The sequence below is a fragment of the Malania oleifera genome, chromosome 6 (genome assembly GCF_029873635.1).
Source record: "Malania oleifera isolate guangnan ecotype guangnan chromosome 6, ASM2987363v1, whole genome shotgun sequence".
In the NCBI taxonomy this organism is placed as follows: Eukaryota; Viridiplantae; Streptophyta; class Magnoliopsida; order Santalales; family Ximeniaceae; genus Malania; species Malania oleifera.
Window position 1 is genome coordinate 111,014,338 of NC_080422.1, and position 24,092 is coordinate 111,038,429.

Here is a 24,092-nt window from a genome sequence, read left to right on the forward strand (position 1 = left end):
AGCGTCATATCATCACCGGGTTCCACCTGTCACGTCAGCAGTTAGTTAACAGCGTTAATTAACATCTTTAGTAACAACATCAGAATATTCTATTAAGTAGGAGTAGATTCCATTAAGTTTAATGGAAAGTTGACTGATTTTGACTAAAAGGTTTGATTAAGTTTTCAGAGTCATTTCAAGTCTGTTTTTTGAATGACTTGAACCATTTCTAAAGTTTTCAGCTATTCCAAATCCAAAAGTGTTGTGCATTTGAGTTGATTCCATCTCTAGATCAATGAATTGAGATGTCGAACAAAAATAGCTCAAAGATTGAGATGTTTAACGGCACCAACTTCAGTTTCTAGAAGATGTAGATCGAGAACTACTTGTTTGGCAAGGAGTTGCATTTAGCATTGAAGGGAAAGCTAGATTCCATGAAGGAGGATGAGTGGGGAGTTGCTTAATCGAAAAGCTATTGGAGCTATCAGGATGACGCTGGCAAAGTCTATTGCCTTTAATATCAAGCACATGACAATCACCAAGTCTCTTATGGATATGCTCTTCAACATGTATGAGTAGCCATTAGCCGCCAATAAGGTACACTTAATGAAGAAGTTATTTACCATGAACATGTCTGAAGGTGAAAGTTTTAGTACACATCTAAATAATTTCAACGAGTTGTCGGATCAACTCGTCTCAGTTGAAATCAAGTTTGATAGTGAGATCCATGCCTTACTGATTCTTAGTCATTTGTTTGAAAGTTGGAAATGTATTGTTACTAGGATCAGTAGGTCCGTACGAAAATAAAAGCTGAATTTTGATGATGTCATCAACATGATTTTGACGGAAGAGATCAGAATGTTAAACACTGCTTCCACTTCAAGTTCAGCAATGAATATGGAAATTTTAGGGAGAGATTCATGGAAAGGAAGCGGGCATGGCCGATCAAACAATCTCAGCAGATCTAGGTCCAAGCGATCCAAATCTAGAAATCCCAAAGATTCCCAGAGCACAAAGAACATTGAGTGCTAGAACTGTGGAAAACTCGGTCATTTCAAAAACTAGTGCAAAGGTCCAAGAAAAGAATATAAGGCGAAGACAGAAGCAAATGTTGCTTTAGAAGAAGGTGACATGTTGATATGCTTTTTGATAAATAAGAAGGAGTCTTAGGTCTTAGACTCTGGAGCCTCATTTCATGCCACTTGCAGTAAAGATTTCCTAAAGGAGTATATACCAGGTGACTTCGATAAGGTATATCTTAGCAATGATCAACCTTGCAACATAAATGGCAAGGGAATTGTGAAGATCAAGATGAACGAGTCAGTATGGAAGCTGAAGGATGTCAAATATATTCCAGACCTGAGAAAGAACTTGATCTCAGTTGGTCAACTGACAGATAAGGGATACATCACAACATTCATTGGTAATGAATGAAAGATTTCAAAGGGTGCACTGTCGATTGCACTAGGTAAGAAAAGTGGAACGATTTATGTGACTTTTAATGCATGTATGTTTATTTTAGTTGCTATAGGAAATGTCGATAGTAACATTTGGCATCAACAACTTGGTCATATCAGTGAAAAGGGACTCAGGGTGTGACGCCCCGATTTTCGTAATAATTTTTTTAAAATAAACAATAATAAATAAATTATCAGTCATCACCAACAACATTTATAAATCGGCCACGTCAACAACCCTAATACCAGTCATATGACCCGACCCGCATTGATTACCAGGTAAAAAGTTATTTCATTTATACAACCTAACAGCGGAAAATGGTATATACATAACAGTAAGAATACAATACCCAAAGTATCAACATTCATATATATATATATCACTATAACAGACTAAAAAACAACTCAACTTTAGGAGAATTACACCTCTCATAGTCCAAAAACTCACCCTTTGTGTCAAGGTCCCAGCTCCTTATGATCACGGAGCTCTATCACCTGGACTATCCCTGTTCTCGGAAAAATTTAATTTGGGTAAGATACATTTTAGTAAGAAGGAATAAATTATTTACAGTGTGTGGCCATATGAGTTCAGTTATAACACAGTTTACTTTTCAAATTAACATTTCATCTAAGAAAAATACACTGATAAATATATTCTCATAATCATATAGAAATACAACACAAGATTTTATAAGCTTTAAAATCATTTCTCAAATTCAATCATTCTAACACATATTTACCCGCGAAGTTCCTGAGAATAGGGAAGATTACCCGTCCATACAGGTAGCTTCCCTCTGCCCTCAGTAAGCCCTCAGGCGGAGAGTTTCATTTCGCCTCAATTATTTATATTATTAACTCACATGGATCCATTTCTCAATTTTATCATTCTCTATTTTTCAATTAACATTATTTCTTTCATTTCTCATTTTAGCCAATTTTATCATTCTTTTACTTTCCATTTTCATTTCACTATCCAGCTCATGAGTATCTTTGGTACCTAATACCAACATCGCTTCTATAACTCATGGCTACCCTGAGGATCTTTCTTTTCACGTCATGCTTCCCCCTATGGTCAAGGTTGTGCGACCCGAAGGCTGGATCTAACCGCGATTGGTCGACCCGATTAGATCAAAATATCATATCACATATTGTGTCTGTAGTACGACAGGCCGGCTTATAACCCTGATCCGGACTCAGGGGGCCCAACAACCCTACAAAATGGCTCAGTCGACAGTCACGTCGCACGCTCCAAGAGTCCGTGTGGTTGCACTACACTACTAGCAACAGTACCGTGCTCAACATCAAAACCATCCATCAGGATTTACTACCATATACCCACAATCATTATTTGGTATTGACATTTCAACAATCACATTTCAATTTCATATTACAGTATTCAGCATTTCCATTTTCATATTTCAGTATATATGTTTCAAAATTCACGTTCTCATTTTCACATTTCAATATTTCCATCAATAAACATCATTAATCTCATACAAGTATATCTCAATTCATCTCAATATAAATGTTCTCATCATTTTTTGTGCACATTTCATCATCTCATAATAATATATATCGTGTTTCACGTATTTCAATGTTTCCCAAAATACTCATATCAATAATTCGTAAAATCTCATTTTTCATGCAAAACATTTCTACTCACATATAAATATCATATTTCATTACTTTCCACTAATCACATCAATAACTCTCGTTTCAATATTTTCTCAGAACTTACTCATCGTTATATTTCATATTTTTCATCTAAAAATCAAAATATATTAATTCCACACTCCAAAATATCACAATTTAATATTACTCAAATGCCACACAATATATCTAATATTTATATCATAATAATTTTTAGACAAAATATCATACGTTCATTTTTACATATTAATTCAATCAGTAATTCTAAAAATACTATTATTATTTATTCCACTTACCTGACTTATTGAGAGTCTCATTACCACCCAAATCCTACGCCCTTGGCTTCCAAAACTCAAATCCTGCAATTTTGCATTTTTTCCAAATTAATTAACTCATTTTCCCAAAATAATATCCATCTAACACACCCTAGGCTCCATATACCTCAAATTAACATTTAAACTAATATTTAACACCCCCCACTTAATTTTCTGAACCAAACCTGCGGGTCTCGAGATTACACCCACGGAGTTCACCTGGACCCTAAATTCCAAAACCCTACTTCAACCCCAGATGCTCAGTATTCTAGTATTTCTAAATTAACACCAATTAAATAATAATAAGCCACTTAATAACCCCCTTATCCTGAATTTAGGGTTTTGCCTACGACGACTCCACGAGAATTCTGCTCTGCTAGACTTGCAGAGAATTATCCCTAGATTCTCGTGGTGGTATCCGATCGTCGATTGGGCTTATAATTTGCAAGAAATTGAGAGAGAGAAAAAAAAAGAAAAATTAGCTTACCCCAGGACATACGCGTACGTCGCTCCTACCATGAATCTGTTCCGGTAGAAATGACGTCAGCGGAGAATGGAGCCCAACGGTATCTTCTGATTTTCAATTAGGCAAGAATCTTTCACGAAATTGAGGAGAGAAGGAGAGAGAATGAGAGGAGAGAGAGAAAACTTGCAGAGCTGCAAGTTAAAAGAAAAGAAAAGAAAATAAAGAAAGAAGAAGGAGAAGAAGATGGGGGCGGCTGCAGGAGAAGAATAAAACTTTTTAAAACAAAGTTTCATCCTGAAGCTTCTTTGAAGCTTCAGGATGTTAGATTTATATATATATATATATAATAATATATATAATAATATATTTAATTAATAAAAATAAAAATAAATTTTAATTATTATTATTTTTTCTTTTCTTTTTTTTAAAATCTAATTAATTAATTAATTATTTATTTATTTTATTTTATTTTATTTTATTTTGGGAATCACTCCACTAATCTTCTATAATCTTTTTTGGGGTTATTACACAGAATGATGCACTCAAAGGGAAAGTTGAGTGATCTACGGTCAGTAGAGATTGAAATGTGCGAGGATTGTATACTCGAGAAACATAAGAGAGTTAGTTTCCAAACATTCACCGATATCCCAAAGAAGGAGAGACTTGAACTAGTCCACTCAGATGTATCGGGACCGACGACCGTCTCATCCCTAGGTGGAAGGAATTACTTTGTGACCTTTATTGACGATCATTCTCGGAAGGTATGAGTTTACTTCCTGAAATACAAATCTGATGTCTTTGATGCTTTTAAGATTTGGAAAGCAATGGTTGAAAATGAGACTGTTTTGAAAATCAAGAAGCAAAGAACCGATAACGGTGGTGAGTATGATGACACTGGGTTCAAGAAATTATGCTATGAGCATGGAATCAGAATTGAAAGAACTGTGTCAGGTATGCCTCAGCACAACGGCGTAGTCGAGCGGATGAACCTATCATTGACTGAAAGAGCCAGAAACATGCGTATGCAGTCAAGCTTACCAAAGCAATTTTAGGCAGAAGCAGTCAATACAGTAGCATACTTGATTAATAGGAGTCCATTAGTACCATTGGACAATAACCTACCAGAAGAGGTATGGTGCGGAAAAGAGATGAGACTTTCACATTTGGAAGTTTTTGGTCATGTAGCATATGTGCATGTTAATGATCATGTCAGAAACAAGTTTAATCTAAAGTCCCAAAAATGCACCTTCATCGATTACGGTAAAGATGAGTAAAGGTATCGCATTTGGGATGATGAAAACAAGAAGGTGATTAGAAGCAGAGATGTGATCTTTAATGAAAAGGCGATGTACAAAGATAGACACACAACAATACCAATAGAACCCGCAGAACCAGTTCAAAATGAAACAACTTATGTAGACTTGGATGATGTCCTAGAAGGTGTCAGGACACAATAGCGAAACACCAAAAATCTTCAAGCAGAGGAGACACAACAGTAAAATGCCAAGATTCCTCAGGCAAAGGAACCTGTGGAGTATATTGTCGCACCACCGTCTCCTACTCCAGCTCTAGAGTTTAGGAGATCTTCTCGGCAACATGTACCAAATAAGAGGTATATGAATTATTTATTTCTTACAGATGGAGGAGAACCCAAATGCTATGATGAAGCATGTTAGGCAGGAGATTCGAGCAAGTGGGAGCTTGCAATGAAGGATGAGATGAAGTCCCTCAACTCCAATAAAACATAGAAACTAGTTACGTTGCCCAAAGGTAAGAAGGCTCTTCACAACAAGTGGGTGTATAGGATCAAAGAGAAGCATGACGGATTCAGGAGATACAAAACTCGATTGGTAGTCAAAGGCTTCGAGCAAAAGGAAGGAATTGACTACACTGACATTTTTGCACCGGTTATGAAGTTAACAACCATCAGATCAGTCTTGAACATTATTGCCTCAGAGGATCTACATCTCGAGTAGTTGGATGCGAAGACAGCATTTCTTCATGGTGATCTTGATAAGGAGATTTACATACACCAACCAAAAGGATTCTTAGTAAAAGGTAAAGAGGATCTTGTGTGCAAATTGAAAAAAAGTTTGTATGGTCTCAAACAAGCTCCCAGGCAATGGTATAGAAAATTTGACAATTTTACGCATAAAATTTTTTTTCAGAAGTACAATGTCGACCACTATTGTTACTTCAAGAGGTATCATTTTAGCTATATCATACTATTACTATATGTCTATGACATGTTAGTTGTAGGACCAGATGTAGGAGAAATCAGGAAATTGAAGTAGCAAATGTCAGAGGGGTTTGATATGAAGGACTTGAGTTCAGTCAAGCAGATACTTAGGATGCAGATCTCTAAAGATAAGCAACAGGGAACGTTGTGGTTATCTCAGTTGGAGTATATTAGCCGTGTTTTACAGAGATTCAACATGAGCAGCGCCAAAGTAGTAAATATGTCATTAGCTGGTCACTTTCATCTCTCCAGGGATGAAGCTCCCCAAATAGATGAAAAGAAGGACTTCATGATTAAGGTACCTTACGCCTCGGCCATTGAAAGTCTTATGTATGTCATGGTTGGTACCATAATAGACATTAGTCAAGTAGTGGGAGCTATCAGCAGGTTTATGTCAAATTGAGGGAAGACTCACTAGGAAGCAATGAAGTGGATTTTGAGATATCTACGTAGCATTATTGATAAGTGCCTATGTTTCGGCAAAGGAGATTTAAAAATTTGAGGATATGTTTATGCCAATTTTGCAGATGAAATTGATCATTGCAGAAGCACCACCATATACGTGTTCATTGTTGGCACAAGAGCTGTTAATTGAATGTCACGGATACAGAAGATTGCTGTTTTATCCATTACAGAAGCTGAGTATGTAGCAGTGATAGAAGCCAGTAAAAAATGATTTGGTTTCAAGGCTTGTTAGGACCAGAGGAGCCTATGGGTGGGCTTGATACACATAAGTGAACACCAACTTGATCCAAAAGTTTAAGTCTATTGGGTTTTGAGCCTAACCATGTATATAAGCACCCATCATCCACTCTAATTTTTCAATGTGGGACAAGCTTACAAGTGGAATTCTCAACAATCTCCCCCTTACTTGTGAGTTCCAACAGCTCCCCCTTGAACGAAAATCATCTCCCTTATGGGAGTAAGCTCAATTTCACAACAGTTGCTGAAGTGGGCCTTATCACTGGCGCCTTACATGCCTCAGATTGCATTCCACGTGTCTCTGAACTAATCCTACCTTCCACGTCTTGACCTTATTCGGATCCATCTCAGAGCGTAGATGATCCTTATTGGCCACGGTCACACACTTTATCCTTTAACTGTTAGCACGTCAGGAGAATTAGTTTCACGTCTCGATTTTTACGATGTCGCTAACCCAGAGTTATGAACCATCGACTCTGATACCACTTGTTAGGACCGAAAGAGCTTATGAGTGGGCTTGATTCACATGAGTAAACATCAACTTGATCCAAAAGTTTAAATCTATTGAGTTTTGAGTCTAACCATGTATATAAGCACCCATTATCTACTCTAATTTTTCAATATGGGATAAGTTCATAAGTGGAATTCTCAATATTAGTTTTATAAGAGAAAAGATGACTTCCGTTTAAAAGAGAGTTATTGAAACTCACGAGTAGTGGAACATCAAAGTGAATAAATAATGGGTAGCCAAAATTGAATGGGCTTACCTTTTAGATTGCATGTATATCAAACACGCACGCGTGCTGTGCTACAACAGTCCCGTGTTTGAAAAAGTAAGATCAGGTTGGCTCGGGTTTTGGCTCGGCAAGAGCGGCGTGCAGAAGCAGCTTCACACCTCTTTCAAAGCCAGGGACCGGGCCGAGTTCGCCGAGTTGCAGGCGTGTATTGTTCAGAACGAATCCGTCGGGAAGAAGCAGTACATGCTCCAGTCCATTGATGATCCCAATCACCTCGTTGTTTTCTCAAGCAGTACATGCTCCAAAAGCAGTACATGCTCCAGTCCATTGATGATCGATGATCCAAATCACCTCGTTGTTTTCTCAAGCAGTAAGTGCTCCAGTCCATTGATGATCCCAATTACCTCGTTGTTTTCTCTGATCCAACGGAGGCCAAGTGCTCAGCGCTGCAAGGAAATTGAATTCTCAGAATTGAATTGAATCCTCAGGATTGAATTCACGGAGTGTTTTCTGATTTTATCCCTTTTTTTAAAAAACATATTAAAGAATATCTTTTCTGAAAAAACATTTTTTGGAATAACTTGACGTAATCTTGTCACGTGTCATTTCTATAAAAAAATATATTATTTAATATATTTTTTAAAAAATAATAAATTAAGAAATAAATTCTTATACGTAATAAATAGATTTATTATTATAATAATAAATGATAAATTTATTTCTTGATTTATTATTTTTTTTAAAAATGTATTAAAAGAATTTATTGCACAATAAATTTAAAATTTGAATTTTATGTAAATTACCAATTTTAATTGTAACTGAAATTAATATATATATATATATATATTTTGACACAAAAAAAAATACTTTAATATTTATTTTAAAAAAACATTTACGTCTCTCCCCTTTTTATATTTAGTATTTTAAGAAATAATAATAAAAAGTTATGAAGATTTATTCAAATTTTAAAATACAAAATCATTTATAAAATATATATATATATATATATATTACACTATTTTAAAATTTTCTAAAATATTCAAATAATTATCTGTAATTCTTACCTTGTATGCATTGCTTTGGTTCTTTAAAAAAAATCCCAAAAATTGATAATTTAATTGAATTAAAATATCTCCTAATTTTTTTTATTTTTTATTACGCATAATTTTAATATGTATGGGTCTTTTGGAACATCTCAAGTGACGCCAAACCACCTAATTAATCTCAATAATTAAAATTTAAAGTATGGTATCATTTTTATTTTTTTATATTCATTTTTGTACAATAAAGAAGCAATTTATCACAAAAAAATCTGGTATTGAGTAAATATTAAAGTAATTTTTTTTGTTGTGTCAATATATATATATATATATATTAATTTCAAGTACAATTAAAATTGGTAATTTAAATAAAATTCAAATTTTCAATTTATTATGCAATAAATTATTTTAATATATTTTTAAAAAAAATGATAAATCGGGGAATTCTAACAAAATAAGAGTTAGAAATTTTAAAAATAGTAAAAAATATTTGTTACCTTTTCTATATGAATTTTAAAAAATAAAGAACGTCATTTTTAATTGTTTAAAAAATAAAAAAAATAAAAATAGAAGTATTTCTACAAGAAAATAGTGTAAAATTTTTTATACTATTAATTTATTTTAGAAAAAATTTCTAAAAAATGAAAAATTAGCTATTTTTAAAATATTTTTTTAAACTAAAAATAAATATTAAAAATATTTTCCATAACTAAATAGACCATTAATTTTTTTAAAGTCTTCATGATATTTATTTTTACATTTAACTGGTGATTAGAAAGCCATATATGATGACAATTTTTATATTTTGAGGAATATAAAATTTTAAAAAATGTGACACTCTTATCTTTATGCTCACATGTGACAATGCTTACAAAATATGAAAATTTTAATTTCTTACAACTCATGAGAATCTTATGTAGAAATTTAATTTTTTTTTATAAACCAAATAGAGAAATGGGTATCTTGTATGCATTTTCTATATTTAAATCTAGTGAACAAAACAATACTTTTAAGTTAAAAAAAAATTCAAAAATATATTAAATAGAAAAAATAGATATAATTAAATAGGAATTTTTTTTTTTCAAAAATATATTGTTCCAAAAGTAATAAGAGAAAGAATTAAATTTTGTATTATTTCTCGATTTATTACGCAGGAGATTTATTTCTCGATTTATCATTTTTAAAAAATATATATATTAAAAGAATTTATTTCCCTATTTATTATGCAGGAAAATTTATTTCCTGATTTATCATTTTTTTAAAAAAATATACATATTAAATAACATTTTTTTGGAAAAAAAATTTCCAAAATGACACGTGGCTTATAGTGAGATTACGTTAGGGTTATTCCGAGAATTATTTTTCCGAGAGAAGTATTATTAAATATATATTTTTTTAAAAAGGACAAATGGGAAAAAAAACTCTGAATTCACGCATAATATAATTATGCACCGATTCACAAGACACGTGTAGCCATTGCATGCATCACGCTGGCCACGCATAGTACACCGGCCCATCTTCGCTCCTGCATTGCCACGTGGCTCCCATGCACACCAAATTTAACACCTGTTGCTATATATAACATACACCCTCAGATAACTCGTCAGCAGTCAACACGCCATGGATGAGACCCTTTTAAGGGTTCGGTCCATCTTATTTCTGATCGCAAGCAACATTTGTTCACAACACTTAGGAAAAAAAGCCAGAGTGCCATGCCTTGAAGAACTGCCGTACTGTCGCCTGTGGGGATTGCTCTGTTTTGGTTTTGGTTTTGGTTTGGTGGTTGTGCGCACCAAAATGAGTTGCAGATGGGTTGCAGAGCCTGCGGGCTACGGCATTGCCATGGTCATATCCACTACTTCTCTTTCCCTTTCTCAGGTAACCCTTGTCTTAGTTTTGATTTGGGTCTGTCATCTCATCTCTGTTTGTGTTAATTTTTAGGCATATATGTACATTTTGTGGCCACTTTTTTATTTTGTCATTGTCTTTTGGCAACCCAAATAGTTTTAGGCTATAAAGAAAAGAGGGGAATTCCAATTTTTTTATTCCATATTCCTTCCTGTTCCTTACGAGATCTTCATCCTCAATAATAATTTGTTAAGCAACAATATTGGATTGAGCAGTTTATTATATCATTACTGGGTTCTTCGTGGTGCTTTGGTGACGTGTTTTTGGTTTCATTGTTTTTTTTTTCAGTACCCATATCGGAGGACAACTCAAATACGCCCCTCCCAGCTTCATCCCTCAAGTATATCTCTTTGTCTGACTTCCCTTCTTGTTTGTGTGGGCTTTGAATGCTCTGTTGCTTGATGGACCAGGATATTCATTTCTAATATTTATTTATGGGTTAGATCATAAAGAACCTGTACTGTTGGATTAGTTTTGGAAAATAGTGTTTATTTTTTGTTTCATTTTTCCAAAAAATTATAAGAATAGTTAGCTAATTTATTTTTTTTTTTTTCACAATATTTCTATGAAATAGATGAACAACACTATTTACTTGTGACAATAGTTTTTTTTTTTAAATTTATATAGAAAAGTTGGAAAATATTTTTTCATTATTATTATTTTTTTAATATTTTTTCTCTTACTTTGCATATGAAAGTATGAAGTTCAGATCTTAAAAGTAATTTGTGTAGATTATGTATAAAATTTCTTCTACATCCACAGAAACCCAAATTCGAGCTACGAAATCTATGATTTCAAATATTACCTTATATAAAATTAGAAAAATTAGAAAATAAGTTGTCTTTTTTGTGACTAGTTTAAAATCTAAAAATAAAAAATAAAAAATAAAAAATATTTTGTACATTTAAATAAACTCTTTATTTTGTACCTTTTTTATACAAATCTAAAAAAATTAGTTGAAATTTTTGTAATTCTTTGGAAAACTAAAAATTGGAAAATGGAAACTGTTTCCAAAACTAGACAGACTCTTAGTTTTGATAAATTATACATGAGACATCTCCCTGCACATGTTTGTGTGTCTGTTTCCTAAATTATACACTTGTTGAAAATGGATTCTCCTCTTTACATATTTGATATTAATGAATGTAAGATCAAAGTGCCACATCTCTAACATTTAAAATACAGGCACGCCGATATGCGAAGGGAAGGCCCCCTGTATAAATTAATAATTGATCTTTGATCTATTATGAAACTCAACATATAATATGAGAGCACATAATGGGGAAAAAACTATTTTATTTAAAGTTGATAAAAATTAGATTATAAAATAACATATAATCATTTATAATTTCATTTTCGTTTGTTAAATTTACATATACCTAATGTTTGCACATGAATTCACACACATAAATGGTCTCACGTATGGGCATGATATTCAAGTAAAATTCATTAAAGAGTTTTTCCTTTTTTTCAAATTTTAGAGGCATCTCATTTTGTTTATTCTGATCCCATAGGTTTGTATCATCTGAAGAAGGAAAGCCTTCTCCAAAGAGGAAACAAGCAAGAACAACATTTAGTTCCTGTCAAAAGGACTAAAATTGTAAAAGCCGTGGCATTTCCTCTCACAGCATCTTCGATTGATGGCATGGAGTATAGAAAGCGCTTAGCTAAAAGCTATGGTTTTGCACAAATTGCAGAACCGATTCCTAAAACTGTTACATTAAAGGATGTTGCTGATACACTACCAAAGAAGGTACTTTCTAGAGGGTTTTTTCCACACAATGAGGTTTTTTCCTTGCCCATAGACTCTGAAGTTACTAACTGGGAAACTTCTGCCCTTCAAGTCATAATTATGCACCAAAATCATGTGCTATGTGTTGGGAAGTGATCCACGAGCAACAATCGCACAAGAAAATTATGCAACACAAATACGAGACCAGATTTACGTGGTTCGATCCACTGTGACCTACGTCCACGGGAGAGCACAAAATCCATTATAACCGTTGGGAGAAATTATACAAGGAGAAGGAGGAGGCTACAAGGATTCACTCTGCCTCACACACAGCGCACCACACCTCTCTGCAATCTCACAATACAGCTTTCAGCTCTCTCACAATGCAACTCTCTGCATGCACACACACACAGCTCTCTGTTGCACACAATACAACACCACTCAACTCACTATCTGCCACACTCAATTACACATATATATATATATATATATATATATATATATATATATATATATATATATATATATATATATATATATACACACATATGGGAGGGGGAGGAAGTCAAATAAGGCTGCTGCAAATCAACATGGTAAGCAGATTGTTGGTGGCCGTCCATCTCCAGCTTCAACAATTGCGGCTGGGTGGTGCGGCTGCCGACACCCATACGAGCTGCATCCCAACAATCTCCACCTTGGCGAGTATCAACTCCCAAATCCAAAGCTCCATCTTGATGCGAATTCGATCAAGGCAAGTCTTCGTAACTTGGTTCAAACTTCTAAACCATGCAAAGAGTATCGCCTTCTTCATCAGCAAACCCAACTAGTATGCTTGTTTCTGATGACGTACAACTATCATTATCTGATGTCAAACCACCAACCACTATGGTCCCCATCAACAGATACAGCTCACGAGACTCCTTCCCAATAAATATCATTGAGTCACGTCGGGTCACCTCCATAGCTCCACCTGCGACAAAGATTTGGCAATCCTTAGAATCCAACGGGCTAAGGGAGATCAAATTTGTTTGCATCCTTGGAACGAAGTTAACGTCATCCAAAATATGGACCGCTCCAACAGGCGTCTTCAGCTTCACAAATCCAATCCCTCTGACATTACATGAAAATCCATCACCGAGTGATACCGTACCGTGAACTTCTTTGAAAGAATGAAATAATTCTTTCTTAAAGCAGACATGAACTGAACTCCCAGAGTCCAAAACCCATCCATCATCGTTTGGACTGCCATGAGCATTCATGTTCTTTCTCATCAATTTTCGGCATTCTCTCTTCATATGGTCGTGCTTCTTACAGTATCGACACTGCACATTTCTTCGACTGATTTGTCGATGTGAGCTGCTGATCACCATTACAAGGGCCTCATTATTACCATGTCATGTGGCATGCTCCGATACATTGACACCATCTCGTGTCTTCTCTTCTTCTTCGTATCTTTTTCGATCTTCACAATCCCTCTAGAAGTGCCCCTTTTTATCACACCAGTAACATACGACCTCGCTCATATCTCGTCCTATTGATTTTGAACACCATTGCTTACCTCCGAGCTTTCGATCTTTGCTTCTTCCTTGTCTCTCACTATTAGCTACCAAAGCTTGCTCACGAAACGCCATAATCGGCTTTCTTAATGTCTCAGAATCTTGAAGTGATGTCATCACATCATCCAACTTCAAGGTATCCTTCCCTACGAGCAATGCAGTTACCAGACCATCAAATGAAGCTAGTAAAAGTGACAACAGTAGAAGCGCCTTATCCTCTTCATCAATCTTTACGCCAAGGCTCAGCAATGGGTTAAAATCTTGTTGTAATCATTTATGTGATAAAAAAGACTGCTTCCCTCGTTCATTCGAAGTTGATAAAGTTTCTTCTTCAGAAACAGTTTATTGGTGAGGGACTTTGACATATACCTTTGCTCCAGTTTCTTCCAGAGCTCCATCGGTGAGGTTTCGTCTAATACCGAATATTTAACTTCATTTTCCAGACACAATCGGATTGTGCTGACCGTCTTTACCTCTAATTTGGTCCAATCATCATCTTTGAAATCATATGGCTTCTTCCTGATCAACGGCTTGATCAAGCCTTGATGAACCAAAATATCCTTCACCGTGCTCTGCCATAAACAAAAGTTGTTGCTCCCATCAAACTTCTCCACCTCAAACTTTGAAGTGCCAATTCCTGCCATTTTGCTCCGAATCTTAATAAACAGACATTGCCAATGGCTTTGAAACGGCCGAAAACCTCATAAATGGTTCATGCCGCTCGAAAAATCGACCCGAAATGGCTTTGAAAAGCTCAGTCAAACTGGTCAACAAAAGTCAACTCTTTGTTAACTGTAACGGAATATTCCCTCTCTTAACGAAATATTCCTAACGGCATTAACGGCCACTGACGCCGTCTACTGCCGTGGCGCCGCGGTCCCCACCTACTGACATGTCCTGGGACCTACCTCCTGACGTGGCACTGTACGAACTGCTAATGCGTCCCTGTCCTCGCTGACGTGGTTGCTGACTGTGCAACTGACTCAGCGCTGACGTGGCACGATGATAGGCTTGACACTTGCTGATGCGGCGCTGACTCAGTGCTTACGTGGCCACTGACATCAGCGTCTTCAACCTCCACATGTGCGCTAGACTTTCATCGGCGCGTGGGTGCGCGTGACGCCCTTTCTAGATCAGCCGCCAGCGCTTGAGAGCACGTGGGAGCACGTGGCAACGCGGTCTTTCCGCCGATGGCACGTGTAAGCTCTTGCGGCTTCGTCCGAGCTCTATTTGAACTTCGATTACCGCCGTTGGCTTCGTCTCAACGAGAGGAATCTTTTGGTGGTCTCAAAACCGAGTTTCGAGCTACTGGACAGAGGCTCAAACCTAGGAATTTTGCTTCAATCTGGTGATTTTGCTCCAATCTCGCTTTGATACCATTTGTTGGGAAGTGATCCACGAGTAACAATCGCACAAGCAAATTACGCAACACAAATACGAAACCAGATTTACGTGGTTCGGTCCACTGTGACTTACGTCCATGGGGAGAGCACAAAGTCCACTATAACTGTCGGGAGAAATTATACAAGGAGAAGGAGAAGGCTACTGCCCTCAACTCCTCTCTCACTCTCACTACAAGGATTCACTCTACCTCACACACAGCACACCACACCTCTTTGCAATCTCACATTACAGCTCTCAGCTCTCTCACAATGCAACTCTCTGCATGCACACACACACAGCTCTCTGCTGCACACAATACAGCACCACTCAACTCCCTATCTGCCACACTCAATTACACACATATATACACATATGGGAGGGGAAGGAAGTCAAACAAAGCTGCTGCAAATCAACATGGTAGGCAGATTGTTGGTGGCCGTCCATCTCCAGCTTCAACAATTGCGGCTGGGTGGTGCAGCTGTGACACCCATACGAGCCACATCCTAACACTATGGTCGCCAGACTTTAAGATCATGACATATAGCATGTGGAAATCAGATTTCGAAATTGTTTCCTTGTAAAGAATATTACTAACCCATCACAGTTTGTACATAAATATAGCAAAAAGCTAGTCACTTTTTGCATATCTTGAGCATTTTGATAGTTATTATCCATAATAACACTGCCTAGCTAAGTGGCATTCCGCTGTTGGTTAGAATATCCACATAACTAGCCTGCTAGAGAAGCACTGTATCTCTTCTTAGGTACTGAAATTACGAGGAATACTCTATGTGATTCATTGGAAAAAAGGATGAAGAGGATAGCATGATGCTAAACTCATTTATACTGAGGATGGGAACATTGATATTGAGAATAACGTACAGCTTCAGAACGGATGGATTAATGCTGGATGTCATTTTGAATTTTGTAGAACTCTGAAAATGAGTTTAAATGTAAAATGTACAGTGATCCCAAAATGTTGTTAGAGACTAGAAATTTAGAGTTCAAATCATGCAAATGGAATGCATGCTACATGTGTTGTGTAAAGACAAAAAGTGACATGGTGAGTGCATAAAAGAACATTCACTAGTGGAGCATTGATCGCTCACATAATGACTACAAAATCCAAAAATACATTTTTTTAACCAGCAAAATAGATCAGGGAGAGAATCTTTCAAGTGATTAACAAAACAAAAATTCTAGTAAAAGATTATTATTTATAAAAGAATATTAAATTGTGAACAAGTAAACCTCCCCACCAAAATCTTCTTGTTGAAAAAGGAGTCATGCCACTCTCTCAAACAATTTATTCACATTTTTGACGATTAGAAATTACACTAACAGTTTGACATTATATTAGCATTGGCATTTTGTCCACCTCAACATATTTGTACCAAGTTTAAAATTTTCTGATTTAACAACATCATCAATGCAAATATTTGCTGATGTTTTTTCATATGCTTTATATTGGAAAAATTTTATTGAAAATTCATAATGTTACCATGTTTGACTGCAAAATAATTTTTTGGGCTCTTTGTTTTTGGTGACTGTTGGTGGAGGTTAGCACATGAGCATGGAAAATTAAATGCTATTGATGCATATTTAGGAGTACTTCTGATGTTTTTTAAAATTTTTTATGCTTTGTTGTAAGTTATTGGAGATTGATGATGCCAAAGCATGGAAGGCTGTTCTAAAATCTGTTGCATTTTATGCATTGGGGCTCTTCATGACTTCAAAGGCCCCATGGTATCTGCTTCCACTGGCTTGGGCATGGACAGGGACTGCAGCTGCAGGGGTTAGTTTTTGTATTTAGTGATCTTGTTTTGTGGTAATACTGCTTGTTAATTCTTACTACACCTTCTTTGGCTTTTTTTCTTCTATTTTTTTTATAGAAATAATTTCATTGATAGAATTTAGAAGGAATTACAAACGTTGAACAATAAACCAAACTTTCGTTTTTTTTTTTTTTTTGTTTCCTTCTAATAAATTTTATGTACATCCCAACTATCCATTTCTCTTAAAATACTGACTTCTTGTTCCTCTTCTTCCCATTTTGAAGTTCTTTTCTATAGGTCATGAATGTGGTCATAAATCATTTTTCAGAAACAAGTTGGTGGAAGACATTGTTGGAACTCTGGCCTTTTTGCCATTGATATATCCATATGAGGCATGGCGTTTTGAACATGAACGGCATCATGCAAAAACAAACATGTCTGTATGATAATCTCTTTTAAGTTCATTTATTTTTGTTGAAATAAATCCTTTTTGTTGATTCCAATTTTACCTCTCTGCCTGCACCCTGCATATACTAGAACATGGAGGAGTACTCAAAGGAGACAAACAAACCCTTGCCCATTTTAAGAGATATTCAAAGCAAGAAGAAAAAGAACAAAAAAAGGGGGAAAAAAAATGGAAAGGGAATGAAAATCAAAACAAAACCATCTCTGAATAAGAAAATCCCTCTTTAAGTCCTTCCCATCATAATTGGTAGGACTATGTAGAAATTTAACAATCTCTGAATAAGAAAGCCCCTCTTTAAGCCCCTCTTTGCTTTCTTTTAGCACCATCCAGGTGAACTTCATCCCCTCTGGGATCTCCCAATTACAATCCCATCTTATCCAATAACTTTTGGGCAATTGAGCTTCCCAAATAATAAATTTGTTAAAGAGGGGAATTGTATTATTTTATTCTCACTTCTTATTCATCCCAAGTATTTGACCGGAATATTCTTTTGGATGGTCAGCAGACTAATACCTCAAGTAATTGCAAGTAATTCAGCTGGATGTCACAATTTCAACTGTATTTTGCTAAGCGTATTTTCTTGATTTTCTTGTTCAGTAAAAGTAAACTAGCGTCATAATTACATGAAGTTGGGAAAATTTTAATTATATGGCTTAATATCTAATGAATCTTTTTATCGATGGACCCATTTATATGAAAGTCAAAAAAAGTATATCCTTGTGTATCTAGCTTTGCATGTCTTTGCTTGGGTATAGCTCTTTTAGAAGATGAGATGGTCTTCACTGTTCCCAAACTATTTCTATTTGTAAATAGAGAATTTAAACTTCATTGAACTCAATTACTGCTATTTTTCTTAGCAATCAAATTGGAAATATTTAGCCTAATTTTGAATGGAATTTGGAAGCTGTGTTTTAATTAGAGCATAATATTTTTGGTTATTGGTAGTACAGATTCATGTATGTTTTGTCATTAGCATTTTTTCCTGTGGAGATAAATGTTATGTGTGGAGAGGAGAACTGTAGTTTGCTAGAATGGTAAGATTTGAATTTTTATAATGGAATATTATATTCTTCTAACACATGTAACACTAAGTGAACACAAAGAAACATGCTGATATTGAGGGTTTCTATAACATGGTCAATTTAAATGTTGAATGAGTGTGTATGTTGAATACACTGTTTATTGATGACACAAGTCCTACATGCCTAAGTACATATATCAGTTTCTTGTTGTATTAATCAAGGAATATTTAATTACATCTGTTTGATCTGTCCTACGCCCTAATTGAATTTCAAATGAAAAGTGTGGTGCTTTGTTTGATTTGATGAAGCTGTGTTAGGTTTTAGCTGTTTATAGCTAGATTAAATGTGTTAACGTTATTGTGTTACAAAGAGTAAGGTTTTTGCTTGACACACATTGTGAGAAATTGGTAGTTGGTGACTATAAGCTCGTACTATAGTTTTGAGCAAATTTTTTTTTTTTTTTTTTCAGTATTCTATGCACATCAGATACTGGGTCAGGTCAAAGGGTTTTTTATAAAGAGCTTATCTACTTATTCTAGTTTCCACACCTGAAATTTTGGTCGTCATCATAACCTGTAGAAGTTCACTTCTTTCATTCATGTTAAATTTAGGTTGTTTGAAAAATACGGGCTGGCACCCAATTCCTAAAGAATATCTTGAATCATCTCCACTTGTGCGGAAGGCGATGATATATGGATATGGTTTACTCCGGCCTTGGATGACTATAGCGCATTGGTAATGCTGATAAACTAAGCATTTTATACAATTAAGAGACAATGCATCTTACTTATTTATCCTTCAATAATATTCAATTATTGCTTTTGGGTTGAACAATATTTAGTTGCATCTTACATCATTTGGTGAATTCTGAACCTCATTTAGCATTATAACATATAGGTTGCAGTGGCACTTTGATGTGAACCAGTTCAGACCAAATGAAATGAAGAGGGTGAAGATAAGCTTGGCTTGTGTTTATGCATTTATCGCCGTTGGATGGCCATTGCTTATCTACGAGACAGGGTTCACTGGTTGGATCAACTTCTGGTTAATGCCATGGCTGGTTTATCATTTTTGGGTATTGCTGCTTTCCACTCCGCTCTAGTTATGCTACTTTCAGAAAATATATTATTGAAGTGGTCATAAATATTTCTCCTTTTGAATAACTCGTGATATTTGTGGTAGTCATGCTTAGTAGGGGTGGATAATGAATACCATCTTGGAAAGCGCAAAGAAAATTTTGTGAACTTTGAAAGTATCCATCTTATATGTGGCTTTGACATCTTGTATAATGCAGATTTTAACTACCTCGCTCCATTTGTGTTGAGAACTTTGGTTTACTAGATATTTGATTTTCTAACTTTCCTTGATGACTAAACATAAAAAAGTGGATTCTTTCATATTTTCCTTTCCATTCTTTTCCCTAATATTATCCAAGTTCCTGAGAGGGCATTGATGTATTCTTTATGACTTACTCGCCAGTATTTCCCTGTGTTGTATTGATGATAGTCGGCAAGTACTCTCTTCCTAAAATGTAGAAAAGCCATAATTGAAAGTGTCCATTATATTTCAGGTTGGCTATAATAAACTATACTATTTGTTGCACTTGCACTGGTTTCTTCCAATCTTCGATTTTGTTTTCCCAAATTTCTCTTGGACCTTCACTCTGCCACACCTCACAATTACTAGCTCATACAGTTTGATTCTTGATTTATGAAATGGTTGATAATCGTTGAATCCAAAATTCTACATATCTTGTCAAGGACTCAAATGGATTTGTTGCTTCTCTTTGAAGTTGGATGACTTGATTCAAGTTGGAATTATGACAATTATCTGTCTCTGCATAAAAATTTTGGTTTTTCCTCCGAATTTGTAGATGAGTGTTGTTACAATGATCCACCACACAGCTCCTCACATATCTTTCAAACCTTGTGATGAGTGGAATGCAGCTGAGGCTCAGCTTAGTGGAACAATTCATTGCGACTACCCTTCTTGGTAATTGAATTTTCAGCTTTAATTATCCTATCTGTTGTCTATGCTACATTCCTTGAATAGCTAAAAAGATGGAATACATTTTTTCAAGCTGATCTGATAAATAGCATTATTAACATTATGGACAGGTTTTTAATGGTAGACAATGATTAGTACTGAGATTACAGTTTGAAAATTTGGATAACATGTAAAAAATTGGGAACAAAGTAAAAATTTTATTTCCAATGATTGGTTCTCATTCAAGTGGTTGACGGTACCAATGGCCCATAATGCTTTAGATAGAAATGCAATGGAACAGCCTTAGAGTTCTATGTTTGATTGATTTTGTAGTTTGTGTTACAAATCGGTAGGCAGTCGCTTGTGTTGAGAATTCCACTTGTGAGTTTGTCCCACATTGAAAAATTTGAGTGAATGATGGGTGCTTATATACATGGTTGGGCTTATGGTCCAATAGGTTTAAGCTTTGGGTCAAGTTGGTGCTTACTCATGTGTATCAAGTCCATCTATGGGCTCCTCCAGTCCTAACAAGTGGTATCAGAGCCTACAGTTCGTAACAGTGAGGAGAAGATTGTTGAGAATTCCACTTGTAAGTTTGTCCCACATTGAAAAATTTGAATGGATGATGAGTGATTATATACATGTTGAGTCCAAGACCCAATAGGTTTAAGCTTTGGAGTCAAGTTGGTGCTCACTCATGTGTATCAAGCCCGCCCACCCACCCATGGGCTCCTCCGGTCCTAAGTTCTCATTTAAAACTAGAGCCAATGGTGCATGCAAATATGCTCAAATTATTTTGAGTTTGAAGTTTTATGCCAATCTATTGGTTTTATTTCTCAAAAAGAATTTATCCTCAATACAAGTTCATATTGAAGATAGAATGTGTTTAGGGTTGTTTTGGGAGCCATAAGTAGTCTTTTTTTTGGACAGTGGTTGACAATTATTAACTGCTAAAGTTTTCATTTTCTTCCCTTGGACAGGGTAGAGTTTTTCATTCATGATATCAATTTCCATGTACCACACCATATCTCCCCAAGGATACCATTCTACAATCTGCGTGCTGCGCATCAGTTGCTTCGAGATCACTGGGGAAAGGTAAAAATGCTATCCAATATGTGCCTTATAGAATGGAATGATCACTATTGCCACCGCTCCCATTCCTCGAAGTGTTTGGCGCACTGGAAAACCGGAAAAGAAAAAAAGTGTTACTAGAAACAGAAAACATCATGAAAGATTTCTGCAGCAAATTTTTCTGAATCGCTATTAAAATACATTCAGCAAGTTGTGAAGAATGGAATCATTCATGTCAAAAGAGGTGGGATTATGATTTTTAATGTTCTGTTTTTGGCCAGTATCTTAATGAGACTACTTGGAGTTGGCGTTTGATGAAGACCGTAATGACAACGTGCCACGTTTATAGCAAGGAGAAGAATTACAGTACCTTCGATGAACTTGCCCCTCAAGATTCTCGTTCCATCACTTTCCTGAGAAAAGTTATGCCTGAATGAGCTCGGTTTGTGGTGTGCCTTGATCGTGAAATTCACCAGCTTGGTTCACTCATATATCCTATGTACTTTTTTTTGGGGGCATAATGCCAAAATGTATGCCCAATCTCTCATGCATTCTCACATCTATTGTCAAGAGCCCATTATGTGGTGCACCCAAGGAATCCGATTCACCAAGCTGCTTCCATGTTCAAAACTTGAACTGATATAGGCCGACACTTTTGCACACTTGGTTAATGATCTCAAAACACATCTCACCTATCACAGTGTTGAACCTTGCACACTCTAAAAATAGGCATCACTTATTGTAGAGCTACTTAAGAGATAGGTAAAGGTAAATTCTTTGAAGCCAAACCATGAACCAAGTACACTGCAACTCCATGAAGCGTAATTTTTCAGAGGTTAAACCCCCCAAATAGTAAAAGTACACTTTGATGAAATACTTAGAAGCTTGCTTTTACATAACTTATCAGCATGGTATGTAATACAGATGCACCACCAGTCTGGTGTAACATGGCATCAATCTCATCACCGTCTTCCATTTCCAGCTGAAGCAAAGCACCAAATTCAGTTACAACATGTATGCACCCATAGAGAGAGAGAGAGAGAGAGAGAGAGAGAGAGAAATACCTCATCGGGTGTGCTCGGAGACAACGACCATCAAACAAGAAGGCACTTGCATTAAAATCCATAGATTGTCGATCGCAATATGCATTCTTAAGCTTCTTTAATTGTGTGACAAGAAGCTAACATGATAAGCAAGCCAGACATGGACCTGGATATATGTGGGTCCAAGCCCCATTACCTACTTAACACGTGTTAGTAGTCATTTTTTGCCTAAATATTTTGTAATTAATCTAAATAATAAAAAAATTAAGTTAAAATAAAGAAAAAAAATTATATTGGGCATTCAATTGACTAATTTTTATTTTTTTTAACGAAAATCTCAATTTTATTGATAACTCTCACTTATGGCGGAGGAAATACGTGGTTACAATCATGCCACAAGGGAATTACAAAACCAAAACAAGTCTAGCAACATCCGTACCAAAAATCATCTAATACAAACTAAATAAGTCAAAAAATAAACAAAACAAACAAACACAAATAAAAACAAATTACCTGTAAACTGATATTAAATGTTGGGAATTAACAATAATTTCCTGAAACCTTTGAGAAACAAAATAGAGAAAGAATACACGCCAAAAAAATAAAAAATCAATCACACGCACAAGATAGTATTTACGTGGTTGCCTACGTCCACGGGGTTGCAGGGATTTCACAATTATCAGGAAGAAAAATACAGAGAGTGCGGCGGTGCAATGCTCGCTCTCTCACTCTCTCGCGAAGTACGATCGCTTACCCTAATCACCCAAAAACAATCATATTATCTGTTGCGCACAGGGTTTCGAATGGGCTATAAAATGGGCTCAATCCTTTGCTCCATGGACTAAGCCTTGAGATAGAAATCTCTCATTAAAGAAGGGTTGGGTCATCATCCATATTTAACACAACTAAGCTCCACAAAAACCCAACAAATCTCCCACTTGGAGACTAGTTTAATCACCAATATCGACTGCAATCCTCCAAATGAACAATCTCTTATCCCTGCAACTCATCCTCCTGTCCTCAAGCTAGAAAACCAACCGAAGCTACACACAACTTCAGCTTCTCAACAGTAACACCCTTAGTCAACATGTCTGTCGGGTTCTTAGATCCATAGATCTTCTCAAGTATTACCAGCTTATCTTCAATAAGGTAACGGATAAAGTGATATTTTGTCTGTATATGTTTCGAATTTAAATGAAAAGCCGAATTTTTGGCAAAAAAATTGCACTCTAACTGTCACTGTGTAGAATGTCCATCTTCTGATTCTTACCTAATTCATTTAAGAAACCATGTAGCCAAGTAAGGGACATTTCGGAAGTGCAACGGTCTTTATTCATGAAGTTTGGTTGGCATTTATTAACGCAGAATTCTTTATAGGCTAGATTTTTTAAAGCTAAATATGTGAAAGGAGGACATATTGCTCTTTGCAGATTGCATGGATCGGATTCTTCCTTTTGGAGGAAAGTTCTGCGGGGTATGCCTGATCTGTTAAGTAAATCTAAGTGGAAGGTTAGAGAAGGAGATGTAAAATTGTGGTATGATAAGTTTCTAGATTCGGGACCTTTG

The 24,092-nt window shown here is 35.7% G+C and overlaps 1 pseudogene; it reads left to right on the top strand.

The window, feature by feature from the left end:
* Nucleotides 1-10,192: 10,192 nt before the first annotated feature.
* LOC131158873 (omega-6 fatty acid desaturase, chloroplastic-like) lies at nt 10,193-22,113 on the top strand (annotated as a pseudogene).
* The last annotated feature ends 1,979 nt before the right edge of the window (nt 22,114-24,092 follow it).